At 47.3% G+C, this 21,620-nt stretch overlaps 1 protein-coding gene across 4 annotated transcripts in view; it reads right to left on the bottom strand.

Annotated features, from left to right (window-relative positions):
* Positions 1 to 21,620, bottom strand: part of DIS3L2 (DIS3 like 3'-5' exoribonuclease 2) — a 374,067-nt gene that overhangs the window by 54,184 nt on the left and 298,263 nt on the right. The window lies entirely within an intron of this gene.

The following is a 21,620-nucleotide window of genomic DNA, read 5'->3' on the forward strand; positions in this document are numbered from 1 at the left end:
CAGCTTCCGTTATGTAGGCCAAGGGCCTCTGTCCATGACATCATCTGTGAGGTGAAAGCCTCGGAAGAGATACTGTCTTGGGCTCCTTCTGGCCGTGAACTTTATAATTTTGTGGGCAAGTGCTTGCTAAACACGCCCCCTGTGCTGCTCAGCACCGTGCCGGGCACCCCTGGAGGCACAGGGGAAAAGGACGGTCTAGGCTAGCAGAGATGATTAAGTCACACTGACTCCAGTGCTGTCGGAGCTCAGAGAAGTAGCTGGTAGAGTGGCCTGCATGGAATAGATGAGGCCTGTGAGTCTCGGAGGACAGCAAGGATTTGAAAGACACAGATAGGAGATTCCACATAACAGGAAAAAACAAGACTTTAGCTCTCTTTGGGCACAGACCACACGGGTCACATCCATCACTGTATCTCCAAGAGTGTTCGACAAAGTAGGCACTTAAGAAATAATTGTTGAGGGACTTCCCTGGTGGTCCAGTGGTTAAGAATCCGCCTTGCAATGCAGGAGACGTGGGTTTGACCCCTGGTCGGGGAACTAAGATCCCACACGCCACAGGGCAACTAAGCCCGCCCGCTCTAAAGCCCACGTGCCATAACTAGAGAGCCCGCGCACCGCAACTACTGAGCCCGCGCGCTCTAGAGCCCGCACGCCACGATGGAATATCCCGCGTGCCGCAACGAAGATCCTGCAACTAAGACCCGATGCAGCCAAATAAAGAAAGAAATATTAAAAAAAACAAAAAAGAAAGAATTGTTGAAAGAATAAATGACCCAAACCAGAGAAGTAAGAATAAATACGTGCTGTTCTGTGAATATGTGCAAGATTGGTCCGACTACAGAGCAGAGGGTACAACTTTGGAACAGATAAAATCACATTGATGATGGTAACCAAAATGAGTAAGCACAGTAAATCTTTCTGTGCTAAGCACATTAATGTGTTCTACCGGTGGATCTCTTAACAAGCTCACAGGGTGGGTGCTGTTACCATTCCTACTTTACAGCCGGGGACATGAAGGCTCATAGATGTTGGGAAGCTTGCCCCAGGTCACGCAATTGCAGCCCTGGGACTTGAGCCCAGGGGCCCTGACTCTCGGTTCAGTACTTTCCCATAAGACAACAGAGCCTCGGGTTACGTCCGACAGAGGCTAAATCCCAGACCCTCTTCTAGTGTGTGTTCTCCTCCTAGGCCACCTGTAGCTTTATGATGTGGACTGCTTTCTGAGAGCAAGCAACTTCTGAGCTGAGACCTGGCCTTTTCCAGGTGCAATGCTGGCGTCCCACTCAGGTGAATTAAACAACCCACTTTTTGTTTTGAGATGATTATAGATTTACAGAAATAGCAGAGATACAACAGGGAGGGCCCATGTATTCTTTACCCAATTTCCACCAAAGGTGACATCTTACATAATTATAACACAACATCAAACCCACGAAACACACTGGCATGTTATGTGTGTCTGGTTCTATCTCATTTGGTCACATGTGTAGATTCGTGTAACTGCCACAGCAACCTGGATATAGAACTGTCCCTTCACCACCAAGATCCCCCTTGGGCCACCTCCCTCTCCCCCCACCAGCCCTCAACTCCTAGCAACCACAACTCTGTTCTCCAGCTCTATCATTCGGTCATTTTAAGAATGTTATATAAATGGAATTACACAGTATTTTAACATAGCTCTTCAAAGTCATCCTAAGAGTAGGACTTGATCCATTTGTTCAGATTCGCAGAATATAAAACAAGAGAAAGATAAAAATTAAGCAGAATAAGGAATGTTTCTATCCTAGTTCTGCCATTTCTAGCTATGTGACTTTTGACAAGTTATTTAACCTCAAGTCTCAGTTTCCTCATCTGTAAAAATGGGTATAAGGTTTAAGGATTAAATGAGGTAACATGTGAAAGCACTTGGCAAATGGCAGGTGCTCAATAAATTCTAGCTGTTTGTTATTATTAATAACAAGCCAAGGAAGCCTCTGTGCTTCTTTATAGAAAATCAGGCTCTTAACGGTCACAGACGATTAAGGAAATGACCAGCCAGCCCTTAAACGACCCCAGGTTATTCTTCTCTTTGCTTTCCAAGACTCCACTGTGGAAACAACCCAGGGACTTTTAAAATGCGCTTCCAACAGGCATCTTCGTGAGCACACCATCATGAGAACAAGCAGCCACTCCCCAGGCCAGATCCACTGGGGGGCCTAGAATTCTGAGAGCGGGAAAAACAGTCAAGAGCTCTGTTCAGCATAGAATGCGTCCAGAGGACAGCCAGGGTTTGTGCAGAGGCCTCCAGCAGCCCAGTGAGCACAGAGAAGGGGACAGTGCCAAAAAGAGGCAGGGGTCAGATGTGTGATCGAATTAGGTGCTGCATGGATACCCCACAAAGCTCAGCATCACTCAAAGGATGGATGTTTGAAGGGTGACAATGGCCCCCACTACCCACGAGGTCACCTTCACTATGACTAGCTATGGAAATCTGAAAAAATCTCCCCCAAAATCCCCTATGCAAAGACTCCATTATATAGTCGAGAGAGCACTTGACTTTGAGCCTTTGAATATCTGGGAACACAGCACAAATGGCTGGCCATATCTTAAGCAATATGCCCAAGGTCCATTGAAAACAGACAAAAATGGGTATTCAGGAGCCTTCATGATTTATTGAAAGTAGCATTGTCTGTGCCTTTGCATAGCACCAGCAGGGGTGGGATTGAGGGCGCTCCTCCTGACGGCGGGGTCACCCCATGTGTCTCCTGTTCCCTTGGACTTTTCAACTCCCCGGGCTTGCATTCACTCACTCACTTTTTCTCCTCTGAAGTTAAAGAATACTGCCTCATCTATCACTGACATGTCGGGTTTCAAAAGGACTGGGAGTGAATTCACTCTTTTTCTTAAAAAAAAAACAAATGAGAAGAGCTTGTCTGGGAAGAGAGAGGAGAAGGTAAGGGGGTGGGGGGAGGCCGAGAGCTGACGATGGCTGCTCTCCTCCAGCCCCGTGCCCAAGGGAAGCCCTGTCTGGCAACCTGGCTCATGGGGGCGGGGGGCGGGGGCGGGGGACAGAGGCTTCCGTGCTGTGCCACGCGCTGCTCTTCAATCCCCGTGTGCGCTCACGCCGCCTCTCTCACTAGCCTTTATAGCGTGTTTCTAGTCCTGCTTACTGTACTCTGGAAGGCACATGTGTTTCTGATGCCTCCAGGAACACGTGTGTACCTGAGTGGAGGGAGAATCTGTGGTGCGGTAGCAGAGGTGCACCAGACTCCCGAGGCCGGCCGCCTTGCGGCCTTTAACAGGATGGTGCCAGGGGCCTCCAGCTCACAGGGTCCCCAGCTGACGCCTGCTCTTCCTCCTGCGATGCGGGGCGGGGGGGACTCTCCTGGGTGCACCACAGCCGCCCCGCTGCCCAGTCAGAAACCCAGGAGTGTCCATCCATGTGCCCATCCCCTCCCTTTTTGGGCTCTGATTCTACCTCCTCAGTGTCTTTCTCACCTGTGGCTTCCTGTCAGCTGTATGACTTCAGGTTAGCCATCTCACCTAGATGACCACTAATTGGCCCCTTCTAATTCATTCTCCACAGAGCCTCCAGAGAGATCTTTCTAAAAAGAAAGTCCTAGCCCATCACTTCCATATGTAAAATGCTTCAATGGTACCAATTTGAATTCAAGAAAACACTCATATCTCAGGGCAGAGCAAACAAGGTCCTCCAAGATTGGCCCTGGCTCCACGTCTAATAACATCTCCCACTGCCTCTGTGAGCCCTTCCTGTGACACAGCCATGCCAAAGGCCTGCAAATCCCAGAACACACCAAACCCTTGTGCTGCTCTGTCTGGAACATCCTTGGAGAAGCCATTTCCAACCTGCTCTCAAGGGCTCTCCTTCACTAGAACAGGAGTCTTCTCTCGGCTCCTGTCAGCCCAGCACGGAGCACGCTCTGGACCATCTGTGTCTTGCAATGACTGACACAAAGCGGACAGTCAATGCTGTTTTCTGAATACTTTTGCTGCAGTGTATTTTCCCATGGATGAAAGATGGCAGGCCTCTACTTAGCTTGGCTGAGGTCGGTCATTTCACAGATTTCTATCAAACGTTAGCTGCACATCCTTCCCAGGCAAGCAATCCTTGGCCCTTCACCCACATCAGGCTTTCTTCCCACCACATTACACTCCAGCTGTTCTGAGGCAAACCCAATTCCAATGGCAGTCACAACTAGCAAGCTGCCTTGTTGACTATAATTTCTGAAAGCCTCTCGGTTATGAGATTAAAGCATGATCGGGTGAGTCACCGACATGGGTGTTTGCGTGTAATCGACAAAGTCCTGGGCTTGGCATCAGTCACCGTCCTGACTTTGGGCAGCAGTCAGAAGGATTTATCTAGAAAGTTTAGAGGTTTTTCTCTTATCATCCTCACCCTCCTTTAAAGGATACAATCTTCACTTTTATGCCAAGTCTTAAGCCAGAGAAGCCTACTATCTGTTTAAAAGCCACTCCTGGGCAGCTTCTGATGCCCACACCTCCTTTCCAGATGGTTCCTGGAGGGCACCATGCCTGCGCAGGCTCCTAGGACTGACTCCATACCAAATCTACTCAGGTGTGTGTCTCTTTAATGGAACTGTTTTCTAAAAGAAACTTCTGGAGCTAGGAAATAAGTGGAGAACCTAAATGTAAATCTTAAAACTATAAAACTGCCAGAAGAAAACATAGGAAAAAATCTTCGTGACCTTGGGTTAGTCAAAAATTTCCTAGATGTGACACCCAAAGCACAAGCCATAAAAAAAATTCAATAAATTAGACTTTACCAAAATGTAAAACTTCTGCTCTTCAAAAGAGGATAAAAAAATAAGCCAGAGAGAATGAAAAGACAAGCCAAAGACAGGGAGAAAATATTTGCAAATCACAAATCTGATAGAGGATTTATATCTAAAATATAAAAAGAAATCTCAAAACTCAGTAATAAGAAACCAAAAACCCAATTAAGAAATGGGCAAAAGATATGAAGAGACACATCACCAAAAAAGATATGCAGACAGAAAATATGCACATGAAAAAGACGCTCAACATCATTAGTCATTAGGGAAATGCAAATTAAAACCACAATGAAACACCACTACACACCTATTAGCATGGCTAAAACATACAAACAAACAAAAACCCCTGATAATACCAAGTGCTGATAAGCAGGTAAAGAAACTGGAACTATCGTACATTGCTGGTGAGTGGTAGAGCCACTCTGGAAAACAGTTTGGTAATTTTTTATGGAGTTAAATAGACACTTGTCATAGGACCCAACCTTTTCTAGGTATTTACCCAAGTGAAATGAAAACAACCATCATACAAAACCCTGTAGGCAGGGCTTCCCTGGTGGCACAGTGGTTAAGAATCCGCCTGCCAATGCAGGGGACACAGGATCGAGCCCTGGTCTGGGAAGATCCCATATGCCGCAGAGCAACTAAGCCCGTGCGCCACAACTACTGAGCCTGTGTTCTAGAGCCTGGAGCCACAACTACTGAGCCCGCATGCCACAACTACAGAAGCCCGCGCACCTAGAGCCTGTGCTCCTCAACAAGAGGGGCCATCGCAATGTGAAGCCCGTGTACCGCAATGAAGAGTAGCCCTTGCTCGCTGCAACTAGAGAAAGCCCGCGTGCAACAACGAAGACCCAATGCAGCCAAAAATAAAATAAATTAATTAAATAAATTAAAAAAAAAATAAGATGGGGGAATTCCCTAAAAAAACCCAAAGAAACAAAAAAAACCCCTGTAGGCAAATGTTATGGCAGCATTATTCATAATCGCCCCAAACTGGAAACAACCCAAATATCCTTCAACTGACAAATGGGCAAATGAACTGTGGAACATCTATACCATGTATACACTTATACCCTGCAATAAAAAGGAATGAACACTGATACACACAAAACACAGGGGTGAACCTCAAGTGCATGATGCTAAGTCAAAGAAGCTAGACTCAAAAGCTACCAGCTGTCTGATTCCACTTACCTGACATTCTGGAAAAGGTAAAACTACAGGGACAGAAAACAGGAGTGGTTGCCAGGGGCTGAGGGTAGGGGAGAGGGGTTGACTACAAAGGGGTGTGCAGGAATTTTCTGGGGTGATGGCACTGTTCTATGTTTTGAGTGTGGTATGTGTAGCTTGCAGAACTGTATGCTAAAAAGAGTGAAGTTTACTGTATGTAAATTATACCTTAGTTGGGAAAAAAAGTAATTCTGGCTAAAAATGTGGCTGGTGGGTCTAGGGCTTAAGGTGTCAGGAGACTCTAGTGACCACAGAAGGAAGTTTCTCCCTTTCTCAGAAATGGCAAAGAAACGACTCAAGAGTTGATTGAACCCACAAGCAGTAAAACAAATGCAAGCCGACACAATAATAAAACACCATTTCCAACCTACCATATTAACAAAGATTAAATGGAACCCCCAGACTCTCAATTTGGTGAGAGGCAGTGACAATGCACTATTGTTCCCTGCTGGGGAAAGCCTAAATTAGTCTAACCTTTCTGGAAAATTATCCTGCAGCTTGTGTCAAAAGCTCTAAAAAATGTACATGCTTTAGGATACCTAGAAAAATGTTATTACTAGGTGATGGGTAACTGATGGCTATTTTGGGCTTACTTGTTAATTTAAAATTTTCGTAACACAAACTTGTATTACTTTTTTTTATTTTAAGATTTTTTGATGTGGACCATTTTTTAAAAATTTATTTTATTTATTTATTTTTGGCTGTGTTGGGTCTTCGTTGCTGCGCTCAGGCTTTCTCTGGTTGCGACGAGCGAGGGCTACTCTTTGTTGCGGTGCACGGGCTTCTCATTGAGGTGGCTTCTCTTGTTGCGGAGCACGGGCTCTAGGCGCACGGGCTTCAGTAGTGTGGCACACGGGCTTCAGCAATTGTGGCTCGCGAGCTGTAGAGCGCAGGCTCGGTAGATGTGGCGCACGGGTTTAGTTGCTCTGCGGCACATGGGATCTTCCCAGACCAGGGCTCGAACCCATGTCCCCTGCATTGGCAGGCAGATTCTTAACCACTGTGCCACCAGGGAAGCCCTGATGTGGACCATTTTTTTAAAAGTCTTTATTGAGTTTGTTACAATGTTGCTCCTGTTTTATGTTTTGGTTTTTTGGCCCCGAGGCATGTGGGATCTTAGCTCCCCAACCAGGGATCGAACCTGTACCCCCTGCATTGGAAGGCAAAGTCTTAACCACTGGACCACCTGGGAAGTCCCAAATGTGTATTACTTTTATATGACAACAATAAAAGTTCATAAAAAAGAGAAAGTATCGCAGAAAAATAGTTATTCCCTTGAATGCGGTCATTCTAAGAATGTATTCCTGAGGAAACAGTCCAAAACAATTTTGATTAAGAATGCGTAAGAATATTAATTGCAGTGTTATTTATAATAACAAAAACTGAAAGCCACCTAATGGTAGCCACATTAGGAAGGGTTATGTAAACTGTGGTATGTCTGTTCAAAGGGAATGCTTTGTGTCTCTTATTTGAGTGACTGGAGTGTGATGCGCAACTCTACTTCCTTCCCTTCCTTGCTCACAAAGGTTGCCTGCTCTCCCTGTGACTCCGGCACCAACTGCTGAGTGCTTCAAGACACCCCCAGTCTCGTCTCTTACCGCGGTGCTCCCTCCACACACCCAACCAGACCAGACCGCCCCTCACCCGCCGCTGCCAAGCAGTAGGGGCCCAGCCTTCCTCGCCCCAAGGCCTCCACTTCAAATCCTTCCCCTCCACCCAGACCCACCGGATGGATTCCAAATGAGGTGAGGTCTTTCCAGGCCATTACTGCTGGTGGCCTGTACTGTAGCCCTTCCTGGGTTCTTCCCTGTTAGAGGTGGCCCTTTTGTGAGGACAGAAACGGGGCCTTTCTCGGAATCTGGGCACACGGTTAACATCCATTTGGTGTTACGTGTCAGGGACTGTTATAAGTGTTTTATGGGTACAATTCATTTAACCTAACATCCCCATGGCATAGTTACTATTATCATCTCCCTTTTACCGACTGTTACCTCTGAAACACGTTACCTCATTTTACTCACGATTATCTTAGGAAACTGCGGCACAGAAAAGTTAAAGCAAAAGAGTCAGGATCAGAGCCCAGGCGGCCTGTCCCAGGCCCATGCTCACAGCTCTACACTCTCTTGCCACTGACTTGAAGCTGGTGGCCACAGGAGAGCTGAGTCTGGGCCTGGGGCAGAGTCTGGAGCAGAAGCATGTACCCCAAACAGTTCCGAGCTAGGCCTCTGGGTAAACAGGACAGATCTCCACAGGGACCAAGAAGGAGTCCTCGGCAACAGGGAGTCAGGAATCCAGGCCTGGAAGCCGGACAGCCAGGCGGGCGGAGGGCAGGGAGAAGCTCAGGCAGAGCTCTGCTCCCCTCTGAGCTCAGAAGTGTGCTCCTGCAGGCCAGCGGGGAGGCAAGCAAGACTGCAAGCTTGGCTGGACAGAAGCTTGCAGGAAAAGCTAAGTCCCAGGACTTGGCTGGGGTGGAGGACAGGAGAATGAAGGGAGAGCTCCTTGTAATTCCCAGAGCAAAACTCATAGCAAATCAGGTTGGCATTCTCAGAGCACAGAAAAGTTCCCAGTGCAAATGTACTTCAAAGTCAGTAGACTGCTATTCATTAGCAAACTTTCTTATTTAGGGGACTGCCAATTTAATGCTGACAAGCAGATAAGAAACCTGCTGGGATCTCCTCCCTGGGTGTTGTCCTTCAGGTCTGCACTCATTTCCTCCCACTCTGGCACATTTCCTTTACCTCCCCCCCCCGCCCCCCCGCCCCCCCCCCCCCCCCCCCCCGCCCCGGGGTGGGGGTGGGGTGTTCAAAATTCAAGGGCAATTAAATACTTTCCAATTTGCTTTCAGTATCTGTAGTGTTTTCTTACAGCAAATTGTTAATTGCTATTTTGTACAGGAGAAGACTTTTAAAAACAGAATGACCTTGTTTCTCATTGACTTTTAACGTGGCCCCTTCAAATCATAGCTAGTGTCCCCAGGTAAAATACCAAAGCAGCCACTTCCACACTCAGCCCAAACTCAACGTTTCCTGTGTGCCCGCTTGCTCTCTTTGTGTCTGTATTCTGTCCATGAGACATTAAGCTACTCTGAGGGCTGGGACCATGTTCTAATCTCTTTGTCCCAATATCTAGCACAGTACTCTGTGCCTAGTAGATATTTTTTTTTAAATGTGAGAAATTAAAAACATCAGTCAAAAGGGATGTTCTAAAGTTATAAAATACTTTTAAAGCTCTTAAATTCTCTTTAGTTAAAAATGTCTGTCACGTGCCATTTAAAATGGGAATGAAAGAAGTACAAAACAAACAACTGTGTTATAGTAATACCATTCTTTAAAAAGGTGGGAATTTCCTGAGTAATAACAAACAGGGCCACATCTTCAAGATCTATGGGCACAGTGTCCTTGAGCACCCATTGACTGTGGGGACATTCTGAGTGCTAGGAGCAGCTCGTAGCATGCCGCTTCTGTACCAACACCGCAGATTTAGGAGTGAGAAAGAGGTTGCAGCGAAGTATCTGCCTTCTACACAGCTGATACTCAAGAACACAGGCAGGGAGGGAGGGAAGGGAGTAAAGAGACAGAACCACAGAATGATGCGAATGAAAACCCAGGCAGTACTGCATCAGGCACCGATAGGAGAGACGTGGAGAAGGAGGCAGCCTGTCGGAAGCGGCTTCTGGAAGAAGTGGGGGGCCTGCCGGGGGGAGCGAAGTGGAGGCCCAGGCCATGAGAAGGCAGGGAAGGATGAGTGAGTACAGGAGACGGGTGGGTGGGAAATGGGGAACACCAAATACCGGCCGCACCACCGAGGGCCTCCAAGGCCAGGGTGCATTTGGATCCAATGGAACGATCCAGCAGCTCGCAAACGCTGGTCTGAGATCAACAAAATGAGAAAAAGGTTTTCCACAAAGCTCAACCAAGTCAACGTGAGACTGCCCTGAACGGTGAAGTTAAGTCTTCCTTTGTTTTGGTGCTAAAATGTTTTCATTTATAAAATCGTGGAGGAAGTAGACGGTAACTGGCTTTTAAAGAAAATGCTCTTGGGCTTCCCTGGTGGCGCAGTGGTTGAGAGTCCGCCTGCCGATGCAGGGGACACGGGTTCGTGCCCCGGTCCGGGAGGATCCCACATGCCGCGGAGCGGCTGGGCCCGTGAGCCATGGCCGCTGAGCCTGCGCATCCGGAGCCTGTGCTCCGCAACGGGAGACGCCACAACAGTGAGAGGCCCGCGTACCGCAAAAAAAAAAAAAAAAAAAAGAAAATGCTCTTGTTTGGCAAAATAAAACCTTGCAATCCTATATCTCATCCCAGAATATTAATGGAAATCTCACTATCCATGAAATCTGCTTGAGGAGATGGCAGGTTCTTGAGTGACAGGTGAAAGCAGCATTTGGGGGAACTCAGTCCGGCAGCGGAGTTCAGGACAGACAGCTGACAGAACAGCGGCAGAGCCCCCGGCTTGCAGAACCACGCAAATCGGAATCAACTGGGCCTGCCCCAAGAGGCAGTCATGGTTGAAATCTGAGCATCAGCTGCAAGGGTTCCTTTTCCCCAGTGCAGGTTTTACTAACGTCAAAGGATTCCATGTCTCTTACGTAGCTGTTTGGCTCACATTCAAGTGACGTGGGGTGTGACATGGGGGCAGGACGAGGACGTGCAGAGTGTCCTGTGAATAGAAAGGGGAGAGTCCAGGAGCTTCCTAATCATGAGAACAATTACCCAAAAGGCAGGGCCCTGGAGGAGCCAAACCTGTCCCGTCTGTCAAAGCCACTTTACCTGAAAGGCTCGCACCACAGAGAGGACGGAGGCACTGGCCACTGCCCCGCTCGACCCCCAGCAGTTTCTTATATACCATCTTGTCAGGGTGAGAGCCCTTTGTCTCACTTCACTGCCCCCTGGAAATGCTAAGGACTTAAGTTTGAATCATCTGGGCACAATCTCAACCCCAGCTGTGATGTGAGTTCTTTTCTCAGACAGCCCAGCAGCAACTAATACAGAAACTCTGTCTTGTGGAAATCATTTCCATTAAAAGCAAAAGCAGGCGCTGATCAGAATTCCCAGAGGGAGGATTAGGCTGGGGATCCCACCATGGTATACAGATCGTTTCCATCTCACCATGGGGGAAGGGCGGATGGAGGCTGATGTTAGCTCACCCCAGAAGGACTCTTTGCAAAAGGCAGGTGGCGGGGCTTGGTGCCTTGCCCACCTTGCCACGCCGGCAAATCAGGTCTCCAACAAGCCTGAGCATCTCCCTTTCCAGGGGGGCACACTGGGGGTCTCTTTGCCTTCCCCCAGAGAGCCTCTTTTGCCGGGCTCCCTGAGGGGCACAGCTTGGTCTGAGGATACAGAGGTGAACACAGAAGTGCTCAGGAAGCCTCAGAAGCACTGCCAGCCCCCTGGGGTGCTAAAGCTTCCCGGCTCCTCACACCTGTCCAGGCAGCTCCACCTTGAGAAAGCCCTCATTACACCCTGTCCTACACCCTGTATGCCCTGGCAAGTAATCAAACACCCAACCCTTTCATTCAAAAGAGGAGGAAACCTCTCTGATTCATAATAAGCATTTAATTCTCTTACATAAGCACACCTCTCTTCTAGAGCTACAGTCCTTCTCCCAGATCACAACTGCCCCATCGTCTTTTTAAAAAGACCAATATGTACAGAGATGCTTAGAGACCTTGAAACACCCTTAACAACAAGCACTGGGCAGGGGCTGGAGATATAAAGGTGAACAGATGCTGTCCTTACCCTTAGGGAACTTACAGCTTTAGGGAAGGAGACAGGGAAGCAAATGGAAAATGACCAGGCAACATGAAAACGTGATCAAGACAGGTGACACGTATAAACAAAGTGCTCTGGGAGCCCTAAGCGGGAGGCGGGATGGATGCGCTGGCCAGTGCAAGCTTCTCTGCAGCAGGATTCAGTTTCAGTCTTCAGCTTCCTGGAAACTAAGAAAGGTTTACAGTGGTGGGGGTAGAGATTTTCCGTTCTATAAGAAATGAGCCTGGATAATAGGCAAGCAGAAAGAACCGGAAGGCAAGTGAAAAGCTTCTAGGGGTGGAGTGGGAGCCATGCTTACTCGCTAAAGTTATATAAAAAGCAGTCTTCAGAGCTCTGCTGAGGATATATTCTGGCCATTCTGACCAAGGGCATCAGCTACTGGTCCTCACTGGCAGCCACTGCACTGGAGGGCACCTAGTAGCGAAGGCCACGCTAGGACTCGGTGCCCGGTATCCCCGGCCCCCAGTCGGGTAGAGGGCACGTTCCCCTCTCTGCCTCTGGCTACTTTCTGCCCCCTCTAATCACCCCACAATCAGAGTTTCTTTTTACAGCATCAACTTCTGGGCTGTTCCAAATGCTCGAACTGGCTCAAGCTGCCTTCTCTAATCCAAACTTTATCAGTAATAGATGGAATCTTTTGATCTCGGTCTGACTTGTGTGTCTATTTCTCAGTGGTTCAGAACTCAGAAGGGACAGGAGTGTGATGGAACACGACCTTAAATCTCAACAGGGTGGGCAATCGGTGACCCTCAGCTCTTCACCAATCATGTCCTTCACTTTGTTTACCATGTGATTCAGGGCTTCCCTTCCCAAGCAGCCTTCTTTCACTAGTCCCATCTACCTAAGAACCATCAGGTTGGGTATTCCTTTAGCCCTGTGTCAACTCACTATGCCCTTGCTTTTATCTTACTGAAGTTTCTTGTAAGTACACAGAGTTCTTCACAAATTCACTAAGCAACTTTAGGGTGGAAAGTCTGTCTTCCACTGCCTAAGGCTCCTTCATAGAACTATGAGTAGTAGTACTTGTAACACGATAGGAACTCAAGAAATATCTGTCCAGTGAGAGCCGGAAATCATGTCTGAGTCTGTATTTTTAACAACTTCCAGAATAATACTACCTGTATTCCTTCCAATTTTTGAAAATTATGAGTAATTGACTATGTGACATGCCTAAAGGAAGAGTGAGCACATGAAAAGTTTAGGGTTATAATAACAAGCTGCTCAGCAGAGTTACTCCGACACTTAATGATACAGGTTGGTTTTTATGCGTACGCTAACAAGCCACAAACAGTTACCAACTCACATAAGTGGGTGTAATTAGCGCTACTTATACACAACTAGGTCAGGTTTTCAAGGCTGTCTCTTGTCCACGCCTTGGGATGCATAAATGTGGATTGTTTGCTCTGGTTCCATAGGAAATTAGTGTGATTACTAAACCAATCTCTCCTTCAAGGGAAAGATTTCAATACCCTCTGACTGGGGAGTCCTGTGCCCCACGTTCCCTGAAAGCTGGAGGCGGTGGCGGTTCCCTCCTCAGCTGCTCCACTGCGCCCCAGAGCCATCCTAGACAGCCTGGGGGCTGAAGGGCTCAAAAGAGCACAGACTCTTGGCTGCGGGTATATGTATAAATGAGACGAACAGATGAAGATGAAAATCTTGCTCATAATAATGAAACTGGTAACTGGGAAAAAGGGGAAAATTCTGACAGGGTGATAATTACTCTTTAAGCCTCCCTGATTCTAGAACTATCTCCATGGCTGACGTGATGCGCTGCCTGTCAACATTTAACCAGAAGCTCTGAACTTCTAGTAAAAGCCTTCCTGTACTGTTTACCACTACCTTAAAGAGAAGTGCAGCAATTCTTATGGTGGCAGAGATGACACAGAGCAGCTCTGTCCTCTTTAGTCTTAATTCAGTTGGATTTCCTTTTAATTCTTCATGTCAGGCCAACCCAAACAACGTGTGACAGCTACACACAGGACGTGAGAGCAACAAAAAAGGTTAGTGAGGTTACAAATGTTCTCCAAGGACCTGAGACTGCAACGATAGTTCTCAGCACCATTTCAAATAGGATGGGTTTCTTATTGAGTCTAAGGAGTAGAAAGAAGGACTTTGTTTGGGGCAGGCGACCACTCTCCAGTCTCGACTTTACCGAGTTTAGGAAGAAGCTCTGAACCGCCTCTCTTACCATTTTACAGTCTAGGACCCTTATGAGTATTTTTTTTAATAATGGCTAATGCAAATAGGAAGAGTCTATGCTGTAACACACTGAACAATAGGAAAGATGAAATCCAAGACCACAGTCACTGGGACATTTCAGGAGACCTAGTCTGACTCAGAGAGAGAGAGTGAGAGAGAGAGACCAACCCCCACCCCCACCCCCTCCATGTAGCCAGAGAACTCCTGACAGGTATTTCCATCATAGGTGCCCTTATTCACAGGCTACTGGAAAGAGGATAAACTGCTGTGATCTTTCTGGAAGGGAATGTGGCAATGTTTCAAAATTCTTAAATATGTCTATATTTCTGACCCCATCGGCACAGTTCCAGGACTGTCCTAAAGAAATAACCAGAGATCACAATAAAGATTTATGAACATAGATGGCCACGGCATTATTTATAGTATCAAAAAATCAGAAACTAAAAATCCACAATTGGGGCAAGGTTAAGTGTTTAAGAGCATATTCGTATGATGGAATATTACATAGGCATTATAAGGTTTTAGAAGAATTTTGAATGACATGGGGAAAAACTTATGTAATATTAAAATGCAGAATATAAAAACTACATGTATGCTACGCTAACCACTCCTCCCTCCTACCTGAAGTGGGAAATTCATAAGAAATCACAATATACCCAAATATTAACAAGAATATACTTTCGCTTTCATAACCTGATTTAAAGCTTCCTTTCTAAGGAAAAAGTGGGGACCAAAGGGGCCTAACTAAGAACAGAGTGGAGGAACTAAGAACAGAGCAGGAGGAAGTGTTTCTCGCCCTCCTGTGCGTCTGGTGCCACATGCCTCCCCACTACAGCTCATTTCTCTGCAGCTTAAGGACCATTTTGAGGCTGCTGGCTCCCAAATGGCTACCTCTAGGTGAGCCCTCCTGACTGACCTCCAGACCTCTATGCCCACATGCTTATTCCACATCTCGACCTGTTCTGTCTCCAGCTGGCCCCTCAAACGCAACAGACCCTCAGTGGAAGTCATCTGCTTTCTTCTCAGCTCTCCTATCCTAAGGTATTTCCTGGTCAGTCCATGGTACTGCATCAATGCACAATGCCTGAACCTGAAGCCGGACCCCCTGATTCAAATCTCCTCCCTCACCGCCCGCCCCCTCCTTCCACATCTAATCAGGACAGTCCATTTGTCAAGGCTTGCCGATACTCCTTCCTCGCTTGGATCTGTGATTTTCTCTCTCCCCAGGGGCTCGATCTCAGGTTGGGCCCTTGTCATTTCTCTCTTGGAATATAAGCTTCCTTTACTTTCTTCTTTCAGTCTACTCTCCATACTACAGCCAGTAAGCTCTTTCTAGAACACAGTTCTGATCACGTCCCTTCTGTATCTGAAATCGTCCCGTGGCTCCCCGAGCCCGCTCCTGCAGACTTCACGGCCTGGTCCCTGCTCCCTCCTCGAGCTGCTCTCTCTTCGCAGGCCACATCACACGACCTGGAGCAATGCGATGCTGCCCAAAGGCGCCACCCCTCGCCCCTGCCACGCCTGCGCCAGCAGTTTGCATGAAGTGCCCCACCCCGTGCATTCGGAGCCTGGCTAGCCCCTCAAGTCTTTTAAAGGCCTTGGTGTACACACCGCCCCTGCTGGGAAGTCTTCCCTGATCCCGAGACTGGGCCCAGCCTCTCCAATGCAGTCTCACCACACTCTGCGACAGCTCTGTCGCAGCACTTAACGTTTTCTGTGTGGTCTGCCGGCTCCTTCACTACACTATAAACTTAAGGACGGGGACTGTTCATTTCCAGCACCTACCACATACTTGCTTTCTGTACCCAATAAATGCTTTCTGAAGACATGCTGCTGAAGGGAGGACTCTATGACTAAGAAAATAGAGACCAAGTCTACAAACATATCCAACCGCCTGATCAGTAGCTTACTCTTGTGCTCAAGTGATGACATAAATAATAAGATCAAGGAAGAGCCAGATAGGATGATTATGCCCATCCTTCTTACCTTGCACCAACTATCACACTGTACAAAAATTAAAACAGCAGAGAGCTGGAATGCTCATTTCTTAAAAATAACTGCATTGTAGATAAGGAACAGAAACATACTTAACTATATTTTTAAATGCACGATCCAACAAAACACGTTGCTACATACAGCAGCAGGGGTCGGGGATGTGGGGGGAGAAACGCCATACAGCTTTCTGTGAGTCAAGTTTTGCAATGGCTGTCTTCCCACCTTCGGCATCCTACCAGATGGCAGAGCCAGTGTCTCTGCAGGTGGGCTCAGGAAGGCGGGGTGGATGGGATGAGATCTGACTGTGAAGAGGCTGCTGAGCTTGCAGAGGTGGGAAATTAAGAACCACTGCTCTTCTTGCTTCAGGCTAATTAAAGCTACCTGACTGTAAATAGGGTAAGGGAACTGGTGCTAAATGGATTCATTCCTTTACTTCTAGCCTCCAACTGGACCTGCTAAGCATGATACTAATCAAAGGAATACTTTACTTAATTGCGTGAAACTATCCTGAGAGGTAACTCAGCGCAAGTGTTCTCTATTAGCAGCCCAACTCCCCAGTGCAGTGGTGAAGGGCTGCTAAAAGCTGACTGGGTAAGAGAGCTGGATTTCATTTAAGCAGGGTCAGCATACTACAGACCACAGGTCAAATGTGGCCTACCACCTACTTTCTGTATGGCTCACAAGCTAGGAACAGTTTTTATATTTTTAAATGATTCACAAATAATCAGAGGAAGAATACTGTTTTGTGACATGAAAATTATATGAAATTCAGATTTCAGTGTCCATAAAGTTGTACTGGACACAGCCACACTCATTTGTTTGTCCCCGGCTGCTTTCACACTACAACAGCAGGGTTGAGTAGTTGAGACAGAGACCAGACGGCCTACAAAGCCTAAAATATCTGCTAGCTGGCCCTTTGCAGAAAGTCTGCCGAGCCCTTACTTAAAAGGCTGGGCTAGGCCAAGGTCATCCATAAGAGCCTTCCACAGCAGCTTGGGTCCCAAGGTATCTAAAAATTGTTTCCACCAATAAGTTTACCTTTACGATCAAGTCCACTCAAAGAAACTGCCTGAGGTTTGGGCTTCAGAACTGTGCCAGGTGGGAATCATATAAGATGAAGCTGAGAATTTAGTAAAGGCTCCTTTAGTTCTATGGAAACACCAGATTTTCTTCACTATAACTTGCTCTAAATTCAGAAAGTCAACGGCTCAGCAGGAGTCATTCACATCCTCTGACCACCCGCCGGGGACCCCAGAAGTGGCACAGTTTCCTGCAGTCATGCTTGTTTCTCCAGAAGCCCTCACACAGAGTGGCCTCTAAGCGCTATCACCTGACTGAGCAAGGTCGGTCTGGAGAGAAAGCGCCAGAAAGCTGTAGGTGTAGTTTCCTGAAAACAGTCAATATTGCTTAAGAAGTTTTTGTTTGGGGGCTCTATTTAGCACCCCACTATCCTCCCTTGCTATCCCTTCTGAAGGCAACGGCCCAGGCACAGAACTCCAAAAGGAGGCATTCTATCATGTCAGCGTCATCCTATCATGTCAGAGTCAGGCAGGGTCATCTCCACCCCTAGGTGGGAGCAGGCTACCAGGTGTGCACAAACAGAAGTGCCAGGGAGCTTGCGCACCCCCCACCCCCGCCCCCGGCAACCAGAGCAGGGGGTGGAGGCCTCTCACGGCTCCCCTTCCCCAAAGCTCAAGATTTGCATATCATTATAAGCCATTATGATTACTTTTACTACAAACACAGAAAAGTCTGGGACTCCCTTTATGGGAGTCTCCTTTTAAGAAACAGGAGTGACGTGTTATAAATCAATAAAATAACACAAGCACCTGCGTTCAATTCTAGATTTAACATGGCAGCAGAAAACAAGGGATATTATTCAACTCACCCAACCAAAAAGCACATAGAATGCACTCGGCACCTGCACTGACTTCCGGGGCAGCGAAGCAAAGGCGCATCATTTCACTGAGCTAGGACCTCTTAGAACTAGGTTCGCCCTCTAGGTAAAAAAGATGCTTGGAGTAGTCCAACCAACCTCGAAGGCAGTGCTTCGCAGTCTGTTTCACACCACAGTACATACAGAACTTGCTAATATTTGAGCATACGCTGGGTAAGCACACAGGACTGCAGGCAGGTGGTCCCAGGGGACTGGAGCCAGCTCAGGTGGCCCTGCGGCCTGAGGGTGCACTGTCTCAGACATGGGCCAGGCAGCTCTGGCCTAAGCTGTTGCCTGCAATCACCCAGTGACCGAGCTGCTCTGCGTTTCTGCGGTTACTGTGACCTCCAAACCAGTCTGTCCTCGACCTGACAAATAGGCCCCACGCTGGTGTCCTCCACCTCACTCATTCTGGAGATCATCACAGTAAACTGATTTCTTGGAAAGGCAAAACTGCTGGCTTAGCAGGTTTATTCTGCGTTCAAGGGCGTACAGCGTGACACAGATGTTGTCCCCTCTCACGGAGGCCTCTCATGGACCCTCTCTAACTGAGGCTGGTGTAGGAGGACATATTTTTTTAGGACTGCCACCAAAAACGAGGACACAGTGAACTGGGGCAAACAAAGCATCAGAGAGCAACTCCAAACAGCAGGCTATGCCAGAAGCACTGAGGAGAAGTGGGTTTTCGCGAGGGCAAACGCAGGCAGTAGGCACGGGAGAACAAACGCAGGGACGGCTGAATGGGGCCGTTTAGCTGGTTTATAAAGGATCTTGCCAGTGTTCCTCGCTACGGGAGATCGATGTGCTCCTTCTAAAGCTGTGGTCCACACACTTGTTTTCTGGGGAACCAAGGAATCAGCTCCAAGGATGCAATTCCATTATTTTCAAACCTTAATTAACTGGAACCTAATTAGGACTTGAAGGGGTTTTTTTCTCACTTTGAAGTAAAACTTTTCTCTCTCAAGTCAGCATGGTGTAAATGGAGGAAAAGCGAACAAAGAGTGGGCTATCTGGGTTTCTTGCATATAAGCAACTCATCTAACCTTTGGGGACTTCAGCTTCTAATCTATAAATTGAGAGGGCTGATGAAATACAGGTATCTAAAGTTATTTTCATTGGGATTGACATATACACACTACTATATACTATAAAATAGATAACTAATAAGGACCTACTGTATAGCACAGGGAACTCTACTCAATACTCTGTAATGGGCTCTATGGGAAAAGAATCTAAGAGTGGATATATGCATACGTATAACTGATTCACTTTGCTGTACAGCAGAAAGAAAACACTGTAAATCAACTACACTCCAATAAAAATTAATTAAAAAGTTATTTTCAGCAATAAAATTCTGACTCTAAGACATGCCAACAGATCAGTATCAACTTGAAACTGTGATCATTCTTCCACCCTGACTGACTACCACACCCCTCCTAATGCGAGCTGAGATTGCTGATGGTCTCTTACAGTGTTTAGCGTATTTAACATATTTAATTCAATTCAATTTTATAACAATCTGATGGGGAAAGGTTTCTAAAACGGTATAGCAGAACCCTCTCATTTGATGTGCCTGAAGCAGTGGTGGGTTAGTTTTTCCAGAAGCTGGCTAAAGAGGGGAATCATACAGAAGAGATACATACATAACTAAACATTTGTTTTACTTAATTTATATAAATCTACATTCATTCACTTTCAGAAAAAATGTAAAGCTTTTTGAAAAGGTATGCTAATTGGATTTCTACATACTTTTTTCTGATAAACTACTCGTAACTCATCATGTATAATTTATAGTTTTTGTTTCATTAAAAGAGAGTGAGAGCTTAGACATCTGTAAAGCAATCTCAGTACAGAATTCCTCCTGAATTTTTTTTTTTTTTTTTTTTGCGATACGCGGGCCTCTCACTGTTGGGGCCTCTCCCGTTGCGGAGCAACAGGCTCCGGACGCGCAGGCTCAGCGGCCATGGCTCACGGGCCCAGCCGCTCCGCAGCATGTGGGATCTTCCTGGACCGGGGCACGAACCCGCGTCCCCTGCATCGGCAGGCGGACTCTCAGCCACTGCGCCACCAGGGGAGCCCCCTCCTGAATTTTATGGTCTTCTCCCCACTCTTCTATAGTTGTCACACCCAAACGGCAGAACTTTCGGAGATTCTTCTTCATCGAGTGTTTCCAAACAATTTAACTTAGTTTTCACAGAAACACCAGCTTTTAAAAATGTTCTTACTTGATCAGTTTACCTAATATTCAGTTAAACTGCATACTTATAACAACGTGTACAACTGGTGTAGCAGGATGGGAATAAAGAGGGCTGACCCTTGATACACACAACGCCTGGTGGAAGGGAGCACAGCCAGCACGTGCAGCACACCGTGGGCACTGCTCACTGTGTCGGGCAGAAGGTGCGGCGAGCACTGGCTGAGAGGACCGTGGGGCAGCCAGGTGAGGAGTCCAGGGACGCAGGTGGAGAGGCCTGTGCAGTGCCTGGGAAGAAGGGCAGGGCCGGAGAAACTAATTTTGGTGTTATCAGCATCTAACTGGTAATTAAAATCATAAGAACACAGGAATTCATTCAGGGAGACAGTGTGGATAGAGAAAAAGAGGGTGGGGTAGACTCCAGGGAATGCCAACCGTAAAGAGGTGAGCAGAGGAAGAGGCTCCAGCAAAGGGACCAGCAGGACATGACTAGAGATGTATGAAGAGAAGCAGAGAACCAGTCTGCTTCTCTGCTTCTCTCCTGGGCCAAAGGCAGGACAGAAGTCCAGGAAGCAAACACTGAGAAACGTCCTTGGATTTACAACCAGGCAGCCGCTGGTAAGTGAGAATGAGCTTCACGCCCCAAAGGATGATCTCACTAAAGGAAGGAGAGGAGATCCTCCATCCTCTTCCATGCCCGTGACGCCTCTTCCACTGGCTCTGCCATCTCCTTCAGCAGCCGCTCTGCCTACTGTCTCCCAAGTGGCATTCTCGAGCAGGCAGGTCTGCTCAGGCTACCTGAGCCCAGGAAAGGGAAGGAGGGGCATGAGGGTTCCAGAAGATGCCTTGACTCCTCCAAGCACAGGCAGAACAGATGATCCATTTGTCCCAAGAGCCGCTAACTTATTCGTAGGCCCAGAGCAGCAACTGTTTGCCATGCCTTCTGAGAAGCATTTGTGTAAGTTTACCACAAAAAGTAGGACGCAATGAAATCTTCAATTAGAAAGTTTTAAAACAAGGCTGTTAAACTACTGATAAGCTACTCATAATTCATCATAATTTCTGATAAACTACTCTACTTTGAGATCTCTCCAAGCTGAAAGGCTCAGAGAAAGAAGTCTCTGCGAGGCTGCGCTCTGCCAATGGTCTGACGAACGGCTCCCTCAGCCAATCGTGTGGCCCAACTCATTTTCCAAACTCCCAGAGACTTCCCACAGCGTACAGAGACCAGGGGAGGAGAGCGAGTTCTCTGGGGCTCGGGTAAGAAATATAAATGAGAAGAAAAAGGCTGCACGATATGGAACAAAGGCTCTACTCTGTAACGTACTGGCAAGTAATGAGGAAGGAATTGCTGGATCTTAAGAATTACCAACTCTCAGACGTGGAAGTCGACCAGGTCTGAGTGGCAGCTGTCTGAGTCCCAGAGGGCCGTCAGCATGCCCGTGGTACTCAAGAGCAATCGATACTATTCCGGGCCATTGCTTTCTTCAACAGCCAACGTTCTA

This window comes from Grampus griseus, assembly GCF_964374135.1.
Source record: "Grampus griseus genome assembly, chromosome: 7".
NCBI lineage: Eukaryota > Metazoa > Chordata > Mammalia > Artiodactyla > Delphinidae > Grampus > Grampus griseus.